At 43.3% G+C, this 16,098-nt stretch overlaps 1 protein-coding gene across 1 annotated transcript in view; it reads right to left on the reverse strand.

The window, feature by feature from the left end:
• The window catches only part of INPP4A (inositol polyphosphate-4-phosphatase type I A), a 113,009-nt gene extending 102,391 nt beyond the window's left edge, over positions 1 to 10,618 (reverse strand). Inside the window, exon 1 of the mRNA XM_052705678.1 lies at positions 10,509 to 10,618. The gene's annotated coding sequence lies outside the window, so the exon portion shown is untranslated. The remainder of the gene's footprint in view (positions 1 to 10,508) is intronic.
• Positions 10,619 to 16,098: the final 5,480 nt, after the last annotated feature.

A 16,098-nucleotide genomic window follows, 5' to 3' on the forward strand; every position in this document is an offset into this window, starting at 1 on the left:
CCACATAAACAGTAACAACAAAATGAGCTTCCTCAATTATAAAAAGAAAACATTGCCTTAATTTCCTTCAGCCCAGAAATCATCAAGCACCTCCCCATCACCTTGTTCAGAGCACCTGCTCTCAGCTCCATGCAACATGCCATTTAGGAGGAAATCAGGCCTACACTCAGATTACTTCCAACCGTGCGTACCAGAAGAGGAAAGCATGAATGTATCCTGCACCATTATACCAACTGATTCCTGTCTGCAAACAATATCCTCAGGCAAGTACAAAACACTTTGGATTCAGTAGGAAACAAAACCCCTTTATATCCAAGATGCTGCGGTACTTGGAGCGACCTGACAGAAAGGACCATGAGCCAATGTTTTAGTAGCACAAAGTTCCAGCTTCAACAGAAGAGTGGCCAAGACAGTTTTACCTTAAAAAGCAACCTCACAGAGCATCTGGTCATTAAAAAAGCTCTTCATCTGGACAGAGACAGGAGACATTGTTACGCATTCTGGAGCTGTCAGAAATGGGAAAGATGAGCTCATAATTGCAGATTACCAACAATAGGTGAACTTGCAACTCCCTTAGTGCCAACAGAATGGTGAAGATACTGTCACTTAAACAACCATAGTTTTATTTTTAAATCTTCTTTCCTCCTCTCTCGAAATTAATACAACTTACATATTCCCCTTTGCCCCCTGAGTAACCGTAACTAAGTTTTTATATTGGTATTAATCATCACCACTAAAACCAAAAGACAGAAACCAGAATATTTTAGGATTGCTTTGCAAAGTATTATGTTCTTTCTATACACACTGACTGCAATTAATCATTTTCTTTGATTTAGGTAACTGCTGAAGCAAATGTGGTAAGCTCATGTTTTGCTCTGGGGCTTTTTTTTTCCCTGCTGTATTTCAAGGAGGCAGACGTTCAAAGTAAAGTGAATTCTTATTACTTAAAAACCGTACAGTGCCTCTGCAATAGACCTTCCAATTCAGTGCATTGAAGGTTGCAAGAATTATTCTAGCATTTAAAAATTTTACTGCATGGAAGGCTGCTTCTCCTTTCATTTTCTTTTTGAGAAATATGAATCTCCCAGTTTTTAGACTTCTGCATGCTCTCACTTTCTGACTGCTAATTCTACCACAGTTCCCTCAGAGTTCACAGATCCACTTCTGTGGTTTCTTTTTTCCTTTTTTTTTTTTCTTTTTTTCATGTTTAGTTTCTTGCAATTGTGCAAGCTACACATGATCATCATTCTAAAGAATCTTCCATTATCTTCTTTCCATCAACCATGTCACAAAAATAATGACAGATAAATTATATTTTCCTTGACTTCCCCACAAATTAATTTCAAGGCATTTTAAAGTCTGCTTTCTAGAACTCATGCATACAGGCTTTCATTTTCCTAATCCTGTCAAACTTTCCCAGACAGCCCACACCTCTCAACTTGTGTTTTCTGTTCAGGTGTATCTCTTTCCACCTTCACAGTTCTACTGTTTCAGATAGCCTCAGTTCTAGTCCACTCCTACTCTGTAAGCTTAACCACAGTGTATTCAAGAAAAAGAGGTCATTAAATGACTACAAAAAAGATAACACATTTCCTTCTAGTTGAAGAGAATGTAATTTATTTTCTCTTTTATCCCCTTGTTCTTGACACCCTGCAGGTGAACTGAGAGCTCCGCTCCTTCCAGAGCCACACAACATTATCTGTCCTAGAGACACGCACCCTCATGGGCTCCCCAGCCAAGCCAGTGAACAATAAAGAAAAATAGGGCAAACACACAGGTGGGTTTTTACTACCTCTTACCTTCTCTGACCCTTAGATGCCACAGTTTAAGGCAGACCAACTATATGCAAACACTGATTTACAAATCTCGGTAGCAGAGCCCAGATGCAGCTCACCAAGATATGCTGTGCTCTCAGAGCATTGGCAAGCCTTTGGGAACACCTTTATTATGACAGGAGGGAAGGTTACCATGCCAGCTATCGGAGAAGCCCTACATTAAACATTTCTCATAAAGTACCTGGCTCAAAACCTCCAGTCCAAAGACTATCCAGCTTCTTTCTACTGCTCTGCAGCAAACATATTGCAAGCCAGGCAGGTTTGTATTTTACTAATTCCTCACTTTCTTAAGGTTTCAGGTAAATACAGTACATAAAGACACTGTCCGTATGGCATCCTGTCTGTAACTTTGCACCATGAGTCCCTAAGACAATGGCCATGCATGAATACATAAGTTCAGATGTAACCCAAACAAAGGTAGGGTTTGCTTATCTTCATAGCCATTGTAAAAGGCCTCAAAGAAACCCAGAAACAGAACGTCCAACAGTTACTCCATCAGGAATCACCGGTCCTACTGACTGCTTTACACAATTTTCACAGTATTCAATTCACAACATTCCTCCACCACATCCTTATCTCCAAATTGGAGGGATGTGGATTTGATGGGTAGACCACTCGATGGATAAGAAACTGGTTGAAAAGCCGCAGACAGAGGGTGGTCATCAATGGCTCTATGTCCAGGTGGAGGGGTCTGTCTTGGGTGCAATGGCATCCATGACAGAATCAAGCGCACCCTCAGCAAGTTTGCTGACGACACCAAGCTGAGAGGTGTGGTCGACACCATAGAAGGAAAGGATGCCATTCAGAGGGACCTCAAGAGGCTACAAAGGTGGACCTGGGTGAACCTGATGAGGTTCAACACAGCAAACTGCAGAATTTTGCAGTTGGGCCAGAGGAATCTCAGGCATCCATACAGACAGGAAGGAGCGGTCCTTGAGAGCAGCCCTGTGGAGAGGGACCTGGGGGTCTTGATAGATGAAAAGCTTAACATGAGCCAGCAGTGTGCCCTTGCAGCTCAGAAGGCAAATGATATCCTGGGCTCCATCAAAAGAGGGGTGGCCAGCAGGGACAGGGAGGTGATTGTTCCTCACTGTTCTGCTTTTGTGAGGTCCCACCTGGAGTACTGTGTCCAGGTCTGGAGCCCCCAGTACAAGAAAGACAGGGAGCTGTTGGAGAGGGTCCAGAGGAGAGCCACAAAGATGATCAGGGGACTGGAGCACCTCCCCTATGAGGGCAGGCTGAGGGAGCTGGGCGCGTTCAGCCTGGAGAAAAGAAGGCTGTGGAGTGACTTCACTGCAGCCTTTCAGTACCTAAAGGGAGCCTACAGAAGGGAGGGGAATCAACTCTTTGAAAGGGTTGATATGTGTGGGATGAGGGGAAATGGTTTTAAGTTGAAGGAGAGAAGATTTAGGTTGGATGTCAGGGAAGGTTCTTTACAGAGAGAATGGGGAGGTGCTGGAACAGGCTGCCCAGAGAGGCTGTGGATGCCCCATCCCTGGAGGTGTTCAAGGCCAGGTTGGATGGGGCCCTGGGCAGCTTGGTCTAGTACTGAATGGGGAGTTTGGTGGCCCTGCATGTGGCACAGGGTTGGAGATTCATGATCTTTGAGGTCCCTTCCAGCCCTGGCCATTCTGTGATTCAGTCTCTCATATGAGTGCTTCATATGATTTCCAAATGCCCAAAGTTGACAATACCATTGCCACATACATTTTAGCCTCTGCAACATCTGTGTGAGACAAGACATTTACCTAACAACAAAGCACTGGAAGTTTTTGCTGCTCTTCCTGCAAAGGAAGCTCATTATAAAAAGCACTGAGCCACAGCCAAAGCCTTGCAATTCATTCCCCACTAATTACCCCCTGTGTGCCTGCTTCCCACTAGGACTGAGGAGCAGTGTTTCTAGGGCAGCTCTATAAGGCTCCCTGTACCCAGCAGCTATTCTACCTGCAGAGCTGCTTGTGCAGCAGAGCAGAAGCCTCCATTCCACCCCCATCCCACGGCAGCATTATGCTGCTGAGAAGTAACCACACTTGATAACTCCCAATGCCTTTATTTGCATCCTAAGAGCCCCATTTCAGCAGCATGCCCCTTACCTAGCAGATTTCAATACAAGTGCTCATTCCACATTCAAGCCTGCAGGGCGCTGAAGTTCCCTGTTTCTGACAGCACCTGGACATACATCTCTCCACTCTAACAGGCCTGCTTATGCTATACAACAGAGCTGCTCAATATTTATGTAGGTACATTAATTCAATATATTAATTAGATATTTCATCTGAAATGTTCTCAAAATTCAATAGAGACACATCCAAAAGTCTCCCTGCAGATTTGTTCTCTATAGGAGGTTTAATACAGATTTCTTGGTAGGCTTTATTTTGTTGTGCGGTCTTTTTATAGAGTATATAATCTTCTGGTCATAAAAGATTGCTTGCTCTCAGCCAGGAAGCCTCTTGGGAACACAGAGCTGTAATCTACCACTAATATATAAAGTACAGAACATTTCAGACATCGTGACGCAGAAGTTGCAAACAAAGATAGAAAGCTACATGAGAACCTGATGCAGGATTAGCATGGCTTGCTCCATAGCTACATCTAGCCTAAGGCAAGCAGTAAATCCAGACTTAGTACTGAAATCCTGTGTATTGCACACTGCTACCATAGCTATCAGCTACCAGAAATAAGTTCTCATTGACACTTTGTGAAAAGTGATAGCTTTACTGAAGTACAGACTGGGTCAAACCAACAGGAAAACAAAACAAAACAAAAATATATATATATACATTTATATATATATATATTTATATATTATTATTATATAATAATACAACATAATATATATATATATTTATATATATATACATATATATATATATATATTTTTTTTTTTTAAGTGACCTATTCTTGCCAATAAAAACATACCGCAGAAAGGATTCCATCAGAATACAATCAATTTTCTTAAGTATTTCTTTAAGTTTCCTCAAACTATATGGAAGTGGCCAAACATTTTGAGTTAGCGCTCAGGAAATGCTTCATCACTATTTGGAAAAATTTCATTGTCTAGGGGGAGAAACCAGGGGAGTAGTTAGTTTTGGTATATGCCAAAGCAAAGATGCACTTCCACATTTCTACCACGCATACCAGAAGTGGAAGAGCAGGAAAGTCTTTGTTTACATTGAAAACGGTTCCTTGCTACATAGAATTTTCCATATTTCTTTCAGGACAAGTCATTCAGATGCTATCACTATGCAAATATTTGTTTAAAAACCTCTTACGTGCCACTGCATGTCAACATTATGTTGTTTTGTCACTGAACAATAGATGAGATACACAGGTTCCTGCTCTGTAAAGCACTTCTTACACTGAGGAGGAGAGGAGGGACTGGAAGGTGTGACTGGGCTCACGACCATCTAACTACAGCTGCTCCACACCACTTCCCACAAAAGTGCTTTTTTCAGTTGTTTACATTTCCCCCGAGTGTGTGCTCAGAACTTTTTCATGGTGAGTATTCGCCTCCGGCTGATCTGTAAAAAGTACTCATTAATTTCAGCTAAAACAGTTCAGCTGCTGCCAAGAATAAAGGCTAACAGGAAAACGTGTTTTGCATAAATTAAGGGAAAAAAAGCTGGCAATCTTTCCTATCCTATTGCTTTAAAAAGTCCAAGTAAACACAGATAACAGTAGAGATTTACTCACAACTAAGATCTCCAAAGATGCCTCATCCACACCCCCAGCCCCCCCACCTCTCCAAAAGGAAAAAAAAAGAAAAAAAAAGAGCATTTGATTTTCTCAGTTGACTGAGGCAGATATAAGCTCGAGCTTGAGGGACTGAGAAAATATTTCCCTTTAGTAATCACTCCATGCCAGTTAGGACCAGAGCCTGTATTTCTAAAGACATGCCTAGGGGAAAAAGAGATAAACATCAAATACAAAAGCAAGAGAAAACAGCTAGACCAAAGAAGCAAGGGAAGATACTGGCAAAGATGGCTTAAAAACATAAAGGTGGCAAAAAAAAAAACAGGACTGAGGTCTGGGGGTAGAAATAAAGCAAGAAATCACTTGGCTGGGAGGAATCGTTGCAATAAAAGTTGGGAACTGACAGGTAGAGACAGAACAAAGAGATGGGACAAGGAGCTTAAGGAAAATAATTGAGAGGGTCTGCCTAAGCTCACCTGGAAAAAAAAAAGACAGCTAGGGGAGTGGGAAAAATATTGGACAGACTTCAAGGGAGGATTGGTATTGTTAGGCAGAAAGAATAAAATACCTGAGTTGTCCAGCATGAAGTATACAGGCTTCAGCTTAGGAAATAAATAGTCTTTCATAGAATATATGGAGGAACAGCTGGGAAGACTTAACCAATTCCAAAAAACTGGAAGAAAAAAGTTCTTCAATCAGGCACCCAAAAAACAATTGACCAAAGAATTGATCAATGGCAAAAGCAAAAGTTTTTAAAGAGTTCCCCTGTACCAAATGGGACCTGTGGGGAGTTGGCAGAGTTGTGTCCCCGGCCTCTGGAGGAATTAGGGTTTCAACCAGAAGACAAGCTTGTTGTCTTCTTCCTTCAGTCCCTCGCCTTTCTCACTGTAGAACCTCACCCAAGCCCAGAAATGATGACAAACAGTCCAGCCACATTTTGGGAGTTTAAGCTGAGCTCTTTTCTAATGTTCATCAGAAAATCTCAGGGACCAAGTTCATCAGTGATCCTAGAAATACATGACTGAGCAGCAGACAAGCTCATGAGTCCTCAGCATTTTAAGGAAATGCTGTACATTCTCAGAACTGCTATCAGAGTTAATGCTGCACTAATACTTATCACTTTGTCACGTGAAAGTATCAGAAAAATAGCACAAAGAGCTTGGCAAGCTCTGGTGACTGGAGATACAACCATGCTGTTGTTAAACTCCACTGCCTCCCAAGCAAAGTCAATGGACCAGATCAAGCGAGCACTCTTCAGAAATGTCAAACCAGTGGTTTAAATTAAGCCACTGAACTTTGCACTGCAGTTGTCAAAGCTTGGGCACAAGCATCTGTCCACCTGTTCTGCTGTGGGAGGCAGTAATTTCAAGCCTAGTGAATGTAGAAATTAGCTACAGGATCAAAAGAACTGCTACTGCCAGGAAAAATGCAGCAAAACACACAGAGAAATCCAGGGAGGTAAGGACAAAAAGTATTCTGCAAGTCTATCATGGCGAGCAACACTGAAAAAGAAGTGACCAACACCACAAGCTGTTTTCTGAAGAACACAGTGGGAAATTAGAGGCTTAGTAAATAAGGAAAACTATTCCCTTAATATTGGTCATCATAGAGAAAGGGTAGAAAAAGAACTGGAAAAAGGACACAGGGGACTCCAAGCATTTCTGAGACACATACCATAAAGCCATTTCATCACTCTGAAGTCTTTATTATAACTCTCAAAGGTTGGACCAGTCCTTGGGAACATCTTCTATAGACTTCAAAGGTTTAATGCTTGAAATAAACACAAAGCAGAATCAGAGGAAGACACAACACATAGTGCTAGCATTAAGCAAGCACTGTGCTTCCCTTAGCACAACAAATTTAACAGCAGAGAATGAGGGAAAGAAAAAATTCTCTGCAGATCCGGCCCCTTCTGTAACTCCACCTTTGGTCATAATTTCCTTAGAGACTTGTTCTACTCATTCTAAGGTGAAATTCCAAGCATCTAATTCTTTATAAGCACATTTAATTTTCTTATACTTGCTTTTGCAGCTAGAAGCAAGCTACAGAGAGCTCAGTGACATGTGAGGGCACCGCCAGATGAAGCAGCTACTCAAGCATACAGTTGGCACAGACCTTTCTGTCCTGTAAAAACAGAAGACTGTGTGTGTCCAGATGCATTCATAAGCACAGTTATTTTTTGTAGAAACCTATGCAGCTTACTAGACTGCAGTTAACACACCTTGCCTACAAAGAGCCCAAGGAAGCGAGGTGAAGTGTGCTGTTCCCAAAGATGTGTAATGCCTATACATTTACACTAACACCCTCTCTGCTTTCTCCTTTACTTTCCCCCTCTATCTCTGTGCTCCTTTCCTCTGTGCTCAGTCATCCTCTCCACAAAATCTGTCCTGCCTGCAACAAATGGGAAGAACAGAGCTGCATTTAAGGAACATCAGCTCACATACAACAGACTTCTCTGTCAGCACAGCAGAACAGCAGGCCACAAACACGATGCAGGCCTGCCAGAGAAATATACCATGGAAGAGCTCATATTCTCATGAGTGAGTGGGCTGGGTCCACACGCAACAACTCAAGAATGCCAGTGTCTTTCTTCTCAGTGTATTCTGCTGATTGCACACAAAGCCTGAATAACACATGTTCACAAACCTCAGCTGCACAGAAATTCTTTGTCATGTATCATAAGGTACACAGAAAATCTCTTTCTTCTAAGATCAAGACCTCAAGTCGTCTGAAGATAGAGGGAAAACAATGTTACTTTCTCATATTTCATCAGTGTGGTTTTAGTTAAGTTAGTACCACGGTATGTCCTTTGATTTCCACACTTATTATTTGCTGCATATTAGGAAAAAATATAATTAATTTAAGAAATTCATGCTTGGTGGAAGTACAACCAAGCAGGAACAGCCTCCTTCCTGAGCGAACGTACTTCACTGCATCTTTTACACAGTGTTTTCAAGAAGTGCTAACCAATGTCAGCAGAGCTGGCACCTCCCTTTCCTTTGTGAGAGAGAAGCAGCTGGCTGGTGGCCTGGCAGAAGCACAACGCCCACCTGTGCTGGTTGATGCAACACAGCTAACTCCAGCTTTTGAAATTGGGAAAGCAGCAGCAGCAGCCACCAGGTAAGGGACTGGGAGTTTGCATTCTGCTCTTCCAAGCACACCTCTCACAGAACAAACCACGAAAGCCAGTTGTAACTTCACCACCCAGCTGTGCAGTCAAGGCACACACCCTCCATCTCAGTCACTTCTTCAATTTACAAATGCCCCTTTTCCTCATTTCATTCAGGGCGTGCTTCCCTCCCAACCAGCTTTGCCTCAGCGGTTGTTCAGGTTTGCCAATCTGATCCATGATGACAGTTTCCTTGCTGCAAGCACAGCGCGCAGAGGAAATGATCACTGGAAGCAAAGGAAGGAAAGCAAGAAGTGGCAGCACAGTGGAAAAAAGGAAACGAAACTTCTCCTGTATCTGAAGGCTGGGAGAATCTGGTAAAGAGCTTACTATATTTACTTGAACAGCAATGTGTATGAGTGACACATCTGAGGCTATGCCTATCTAACTGATAGATGTGGATGACATACACACAACCCAAAGCTTCCTTCTTCCAAGGCCAAAGGCATTTTGGCTCTGAGCAGCCTGGTCTAGTGGTTGGTGACCCTGCCTATGGCAGGGGGTTTGAAACTAGATGAACTTTGAGTTCCTTTTCAACCCAGGCCATTCTATGATTCTATGATTTTCCAACAACATTCCTGCAGAGGATGTCTGTTTAAGATTTAGGTAGATAACCAACAATAGGGAGGAAATTCAGTTTGTCAGAAAAGAAACAGGAAGGGAAGCAATAGGCAGAAGCAAGGAGCAGAGATCTGGGACATACTACAGCGCTTGATCTGCTGCCACTCTGCAGGTAGAGGACTCAAGCTTCATCTCCAAGCAACACCCAGGAAAGAAATGGGGAAAGATTTCCAATAAAATAATCTACAAAGGCAGTTCAGAAGGTCTTCTTACGTTCTAACTTCATGTTTAGGTACTAGCAGTTACATAATTAAAATTCCCTGTAACAAAGCACATGACAGAAGCCTGAATTCACCTTAACAGTCTCTTCACTTCAGAAATGAGTTCTTCCCTTTAGCACAGCACTTGCACCACCATACTGGACTTGAACGAGTTTAGGAGATGGCGGATGACATCCAACCTTCAGTATATCTGAGACCTTAAGACCAAAAACTCTACAGCCCCAGTGGGGCAAGCTCCTTACTTTAGCCAAAGCTGAAGGAACACTTAAAAGAGAGACGATGCCTTCTGCCTCAGCTGACAGCAAGCAGGGCAGAAGCAGAGTTTCTGCAGGGTTCGATCACTGAGCTTCCAAATTCGGCAATGATGGCAAGTGCCAGACTGCTAAACTTAAGAATACTGAACTCCAAATTTGCACCAGAAGGATGCGTGCCTGCCCCATGCTCCCACCTAACACCTGCATCAAGGGTCCAACAGACAAGGGAACGAATTACAAACACAGCGGGTTCCCTGAGGGCCCTTCAAGTTCCTAGATGCAGCTCACTGAATCAAACCTTCAGACGCAGAAAAAAGCAAACCTCGGTAAGTTTTTAAAACGAGACCTTATGAAACAAGCATTAGCATGCCGTCGCTTCTCAAGGGGAAGCAGATCATCTTGTTGCTAAGACGACAGGGTTGTGCAAGCTCATTTCCCTCGCTCTGCAGTTTAAGGGCAAGCAAATACACCAGAGCCTCTCCTGCTGCTGCTCAAAACCCAGGCAGCGCTTCCCTGTTCGCTGCCCGCGCCGGCGCTGCCGCAGGAAACACACACGGTACGGGCCCGCACCGCAGCCGTCAGCACGGGGACGCGCCGCCGCTCGGCTCACACGCTGCTCCGCCACGGGAAAGCGCGGGCCCGCAACCCAGCAACAAGGCGCTGCGACGGCGCCTCACCGCCCCAACCGACCGAATACCCGCAGCCCCACACTCACCTCCGCAGCCCCGCGGCACCATGTACGCCGCGCCCGCCTGTGACGGCACCGGGAGCGGCCGCCACGCTCCGCTCCGCCCCTCCGGCCGGCCCGGCCCCCTGCGGGCCCCTGCTCCGCGCTGAGGGAAGGCGGGCGGCGGCTGGGGGCGTGTGTTCTGCCCACCGCCTCGCTCCTCCTTCGTCATCGTCGAGCGGAGGGACGCGTAAGTGAGGACGCAAACAAGTTAAAAAAGCGGGTCGCTGCAGCCCCACGCAACGGACAGGAATGGCGAACCAAGAGGCAGCCCTCCTAGGCTTCTCCCCGCAGGTACCGCAGTGACGGGGCAGGCTGCCCTGTACGCTCCGGTGTGCGCAGCCCCGCCAACATGGCTGCAGCGTGAGCCGCACAGGGACGGCTGCTGCCATCGCTATGCGACACGAGTTTCAACGTGTTGTTTTTCACTCAGAGGGTGGTGACGCACTGGAACAGGTTGCCCAAGCAGGCTGTGGATGCCCCATCCCTGGAGGCATTCAAGGCCAGGCTGGATGTGGCTCTGGGCAGCCTGGTCTGGCAGTTGGCGACCGTGCACATAGCAGGGGGGTTGAAACCAGATGATCATTGTGGTCCTTTTCAACCCAGGACATTCTGTGATTCAATGAAAATGGGAGACAGAGCTTACAGAGGAGGCCTTACTTTCAACACCTAGTCAGACATACATGATTATTAACTTACGTTAATATGGTTTATGTTTGGTCATAGTTTAGAAAAAAACTAACGAACCATGCCTAATTAGGAAACCTCAAAACCTAATTGCCAGAGGAGGGAGACTTCCAGATCATTGCCCTGGGTCTGTTAGTTTAAGGCTGTTGAGCATTTTCCTCAAAGATTTGAAAGCGTCTGTTAACTCTGCTGATTTTGTGAACAACACACAGGGCAGCAATATGGTGAACAAAAGGACCGGGCCATCACATACAAGACCTAGAACAGACGATTTTGTTTGTTTCTTTTAAGCCAAATCCCAGGGTTACATGTCCAGAAAAAGGATAAAAAATTGTATTTGGAACACTGGTCAAGCAGCAGACTGAAATACTACAATTCTGAAAAGGGCACCAAGGTCGTAAAGGAATTGAATGCAAGATCCCAGCTCAACGCTGACAAAGCATGACAGACCTAAGACGCAAAATCAATTGTGTATAAAGAAAGATTTTATCTACATATAGGTTACCCAGAAACCCAGTATCAGGGGCTTATCTGCTGCTTGAGAGAACATTATGAATTTATGACACAACTAGCAGACATAACACAAGATTTTAGGAAGTAGATGTATGTATTTCCTCAAAAAATATGGTTATTTTATTTATAGAATCACAGGGGTTGAAAGGGACCTCAAGAGAACATTGAGTCCAACCCTCCCAGCTATAGTAGGTCACACAGGTAGGAGTTCAGATGGGTCTTGAATACCTCCATAGAAGTATCCTCTCTGGGCAACCTGTTCCACTGCTCGTTGCCCTTACTATAAAGAAGTTCTTCCACATGTTAGCACAGAACTTCCTGTGTTCAAGTTTTAGGCCATTACTCCTTGTCCTATTGCTACACACCCAAGAGAAGGTCCTGGTCTCATCCATTTGCCTCCCACCTCCCTTTACATATTTATAAACATCAATCAAATCCCTCTTCAGTCTTCTTTTTCCCAAGGCTGAACAGACCCAGGTTACTCCGCCTTTAGTTTTAAACACATTCCCAGAAAGTAAATATAAGCAGCTCTTGACCACTCTTGCAGAGCCAGCCCCCAACTTTTCCTCTAAGTGGAAGCTGAAATCAAATTCCGATAATAAGTATACACTTTCCTAACAGAAAGGTGTCCCTCCTTAACATAAAAATTCCAACTAGCAGGAGATTTGACTTAGATGAAGGTTGTTAAACTCTCTTACCTTAACTGATAAGGAGAAAGAACATTTCACGGGATACCCCATTTCTGCTGAAAATGGACCTCATGTATTTTCTGGGTTTGTACTGAGCAATTCAAAATGTTAGACAACTGGTGATCCCATCAGCACACTCTGTATATCTTCCTCTTCCTCAGCCTGAAAGAGTTTTCCTCCCACCCAAGTTTCCAGAAACCATTCTGCTATAGCCATTACAGAGTAGTACAGCTGGTGGAGAACCAAAAGCCTGAGACAAGCAGGATCCACCAAATCAGACCTCTATGACCTACTTACAAGGAACACTACAAAACTTACCCTGGCAAAACAACTCAAATTCCTGCCACAGATTGTCTGAAAAAATAATATTCCTCATTCATCATGATAATGAATAATGACAATATATAAGTTTGCAGTAGCACATTTATGATAAAACTTGTAAAAACCATTTTCTACATTGTTTTCTACCTTGCTCCTTTTAAAATAATAGTAGTGATACTGCAGAATCATTTTGGATATCCTGTACTAAGTCACAGAGATGCACTTATTAGCTCAGTTACCAAAAATCTTTAATAATTCCCTTCCATTTCACTGCCACCCATTACTTCCTAGATGCAAACAATGATGCACACAAAAGCTTTCAGCAGGGAAAAAAAATGCCTCATGACATGAAAATAAATTCATGTTTGTCTACTCATCTACTGAGTATACCAAAATTTGAAATATATCACCTGCTATCAACATCATTAAGTGGCTATTAGATTGCCCATTTTGTTATTTCTTCTTCCTTTGATGTTTAAGTGCATTATTAACCAACCACTGTAAATACTGAGAATAAACAGCAGTTCACTCCAAAAAGAGACCCTCTATGATTACAGAAGTTTCTCCCAGCCTAATCAAACACAGGGAATCCACTACTTACAGAAATACCTGTTAAATACTTTTCTAAAGCTATCCATGGCAAAACCACGAGAGGGATGGGTAGAGCAGAAATTCAAGATGCCTCATTTGGAAGAAGAAAAAAGGAGAAAGGATCTTAAGGCTCCTGGCTACTATTCTGTCAACTGCAGTTTATGATGGAAAATAAACTGCCATAACGTCAACGTTACACAATGATTGATACAGGTATATGATATACATATCCTAAATGACCCCATATCAACTGCTAAGGCAGTATGAACACTTGTTGAAATCCACCATGTCAGTAAAGCTGCTGCAGTTCTGTATTTCTCAGTTTCCAACAAAACACTTGCGCAGCAGACACTGCTTACCACCTGTGTTCTGTGCCAGACTAATTGGCAGATGACTTCCCTCAGTGCCCCTTATAAGCAGGAAGTGTCAGCAGACTTTGTTCTAGGTTTCTTCTGAAATAAAACCACTATATAAAATGCTGTTTTGTTTTTTTTTAAAGTATATTTCAAAACTTTAGACTCCACCATCCAACCTGCTACTCCCAAGAAACTTAAAAGCAAAGAAAGAATATACAGCTTGTTTCTTTGGCCAACCAGTGAATAGTGAAGGTCTTCATAACACAAATACATGCACCTAAGATGCAGAAAAACTTTAAGTGATTATTAAGAACCCTTGTCTTTCCTTTCAAGACGGGCAACTTAAACAGTAAATGTTACTCAGTGCATCCTTCTTGAAAAGCAGTCCCTTTCTCTCGCTTGTCAGTACACAGACTGGGCCTTCACCAAACAGGTTCTGTTTAAGCAGTGTGCTCTTCTCTTCATATCAACTAGGAAGAATTGTGGAACAATTTCCAGACCACATTATGTGACTGCAGCCAGCTGAACATGAGCTAGCAGTGTGCCCAGGTGGCCAAGGCGGCCAATGACATCCTGGCTTGTATCAGAAACAGTGCTGACAGCAGGAGCAGGGAAGTAATCGTCCTCCTGTTCTTAGCTCTGGTGAGGCTGCATCTCAAGTGCTGTTTGGTTTTGGGCCCCTCACTACAAAGACACTGAGGCCCTGGAGCATGTTCAAAGAAGGGCAACAAAGCTGTGAGGGGTCTATAGCACAAGTCTTATGAGGAGCAGTTAAGGGAATGTCAGCCTGAAGAAGAGGAGGCTCTCTCCTTTCTCTCTAAAATGACATGAAAGGAGGTTGTGGTGAGGTAGGGGTTGGCCTCTTCTACTGGGCAACAGTGTTAGGATGAAAGAGAATGACCTCAAGCTGAACCAGAGGAGGGTCAGGTTGGATGTTAGAAAGAACTTCTTCTCAGAAAGAGTGGAGATGCAGTGGCACAGGCTGCCCAGGCAGGTGGTGCAGTCACCATCCCTGGAGGTGTTCCAGAACTGTGTGGATGTGGCACTGAGGGACAGTGGGCATGGTGGAGGGGGAGGGGGAAGGCTAGATTAGATGATCTTAGTGATCTTTTCCAATCTTAACAATTCTATGATTCTGCACTACATGCGCACAGCTATGCAAGTGCAGAAGTGTTTGCAGGACCGGACCATCAAGAGAACAAATGAAGGGATGAATTACACATAGTAATGACACAAGCATGTCCTGACACTGCCTGAGCTGCAGTGCGAAACCTGGAAACATCCAGCACCCTTGGGCTCTTGCCACCACCTGAGACCAATGGAAGAAGTGAGAGCAGCAATGGAAAATTTTTTTGTACTTTCTCAATAGAAATCACTAGCATGGCTTTGGGTGCCACTTCGACTTTCTGTCACAGGTTCAAAGACATAATGTATTCTATCTTGAAAAATCCACCACAGATCGGAAATCTGTACTTTTAAATAAAGAACAGTGGAATAGCACAACACAAAAGACTTAACATTGGATTATTCAAAGGAAAACATTTTTGTGCCACAGGAAAAAAAAGTTGGAATCATGCACATAAATTTGGAGTACTTGGAGTTTTCTATTAATAAAACAGGATTTTTATCAATCATACAGGAAACATTAACAGCTCTCAAGTAGGACACTGCTCATACTCCCAAGGCAATTATGTAATTAGTCGTTTTTAGACAGAATGTTATGCCACACAATACTGGTATTGAACAGTCTCTAGAGCAAGTCAGTATTCAGATAATACATAATTTTATATTGGTCTGGATAGTCTAGTGAACCATTAGAATTTCTTAGTGTGAAAGCTTCCTATCAGACCTAGCAGTATTAATCTCGTGTTAAATTACTTAAATCCTGAAGCATTCAGTAGCAAACACTAGACTTACTTTAGCATTTGATCTCCATTGGCTTAAGCCAATAACAAAATAATAGGTTCAACTCGTCACCTGCCTGTGCTCTCCTGCCTGCTCATTCCCAAGAGGAGCTTCTGCACTTTATCACTGTAAATGATATTTAGTTATCTGCTAAGTGGCTTTACATTTATTTTTATTCTTCCTTAAGAATATATATGTATCTATCTCCACAGAAGACTTGTTACACTTTGAAATTATAGGGCTAAGTCACGGAGACTGTTAAAAGACATCACAGCAATTAATCAATGTGTATAAAGAGATAAACTGGTACCTAGATTGCAGAAAACAAAGAATATTTGCAGTACTTCCACAGACAAAGCTGCTTTCACATGATAGGCAGAAAAATCAAAATGTGACATCGGTGTTGTTTTACGATTGCAGTAATACGCAAATCCTACACAAGAAGGAAAGCAAACATATTGACTCATCACAGAGCTGTTGCTTAAGAAAGACAGAATTGCATCATCAATGTGCTCA

The sequence above is a fragment of the Tympanuchus pallidicinctus genome, unplaced genomic scaffold, assembly GCF_026119805.1.
Source record: "Tympanuchus pallidicinctus isolate F22 unplaced genomic scaffold, pur_lepc_1.0 scaffold6, whole genome shotgun sequence".
Taxonomy (NCBI): domain Eukaryota; kingdom Metazoa; phylum Chordata; class Aves; order Galliformes; family Phasianidae; genus Tympanuchus; species Tympanuchus pallidicinctus.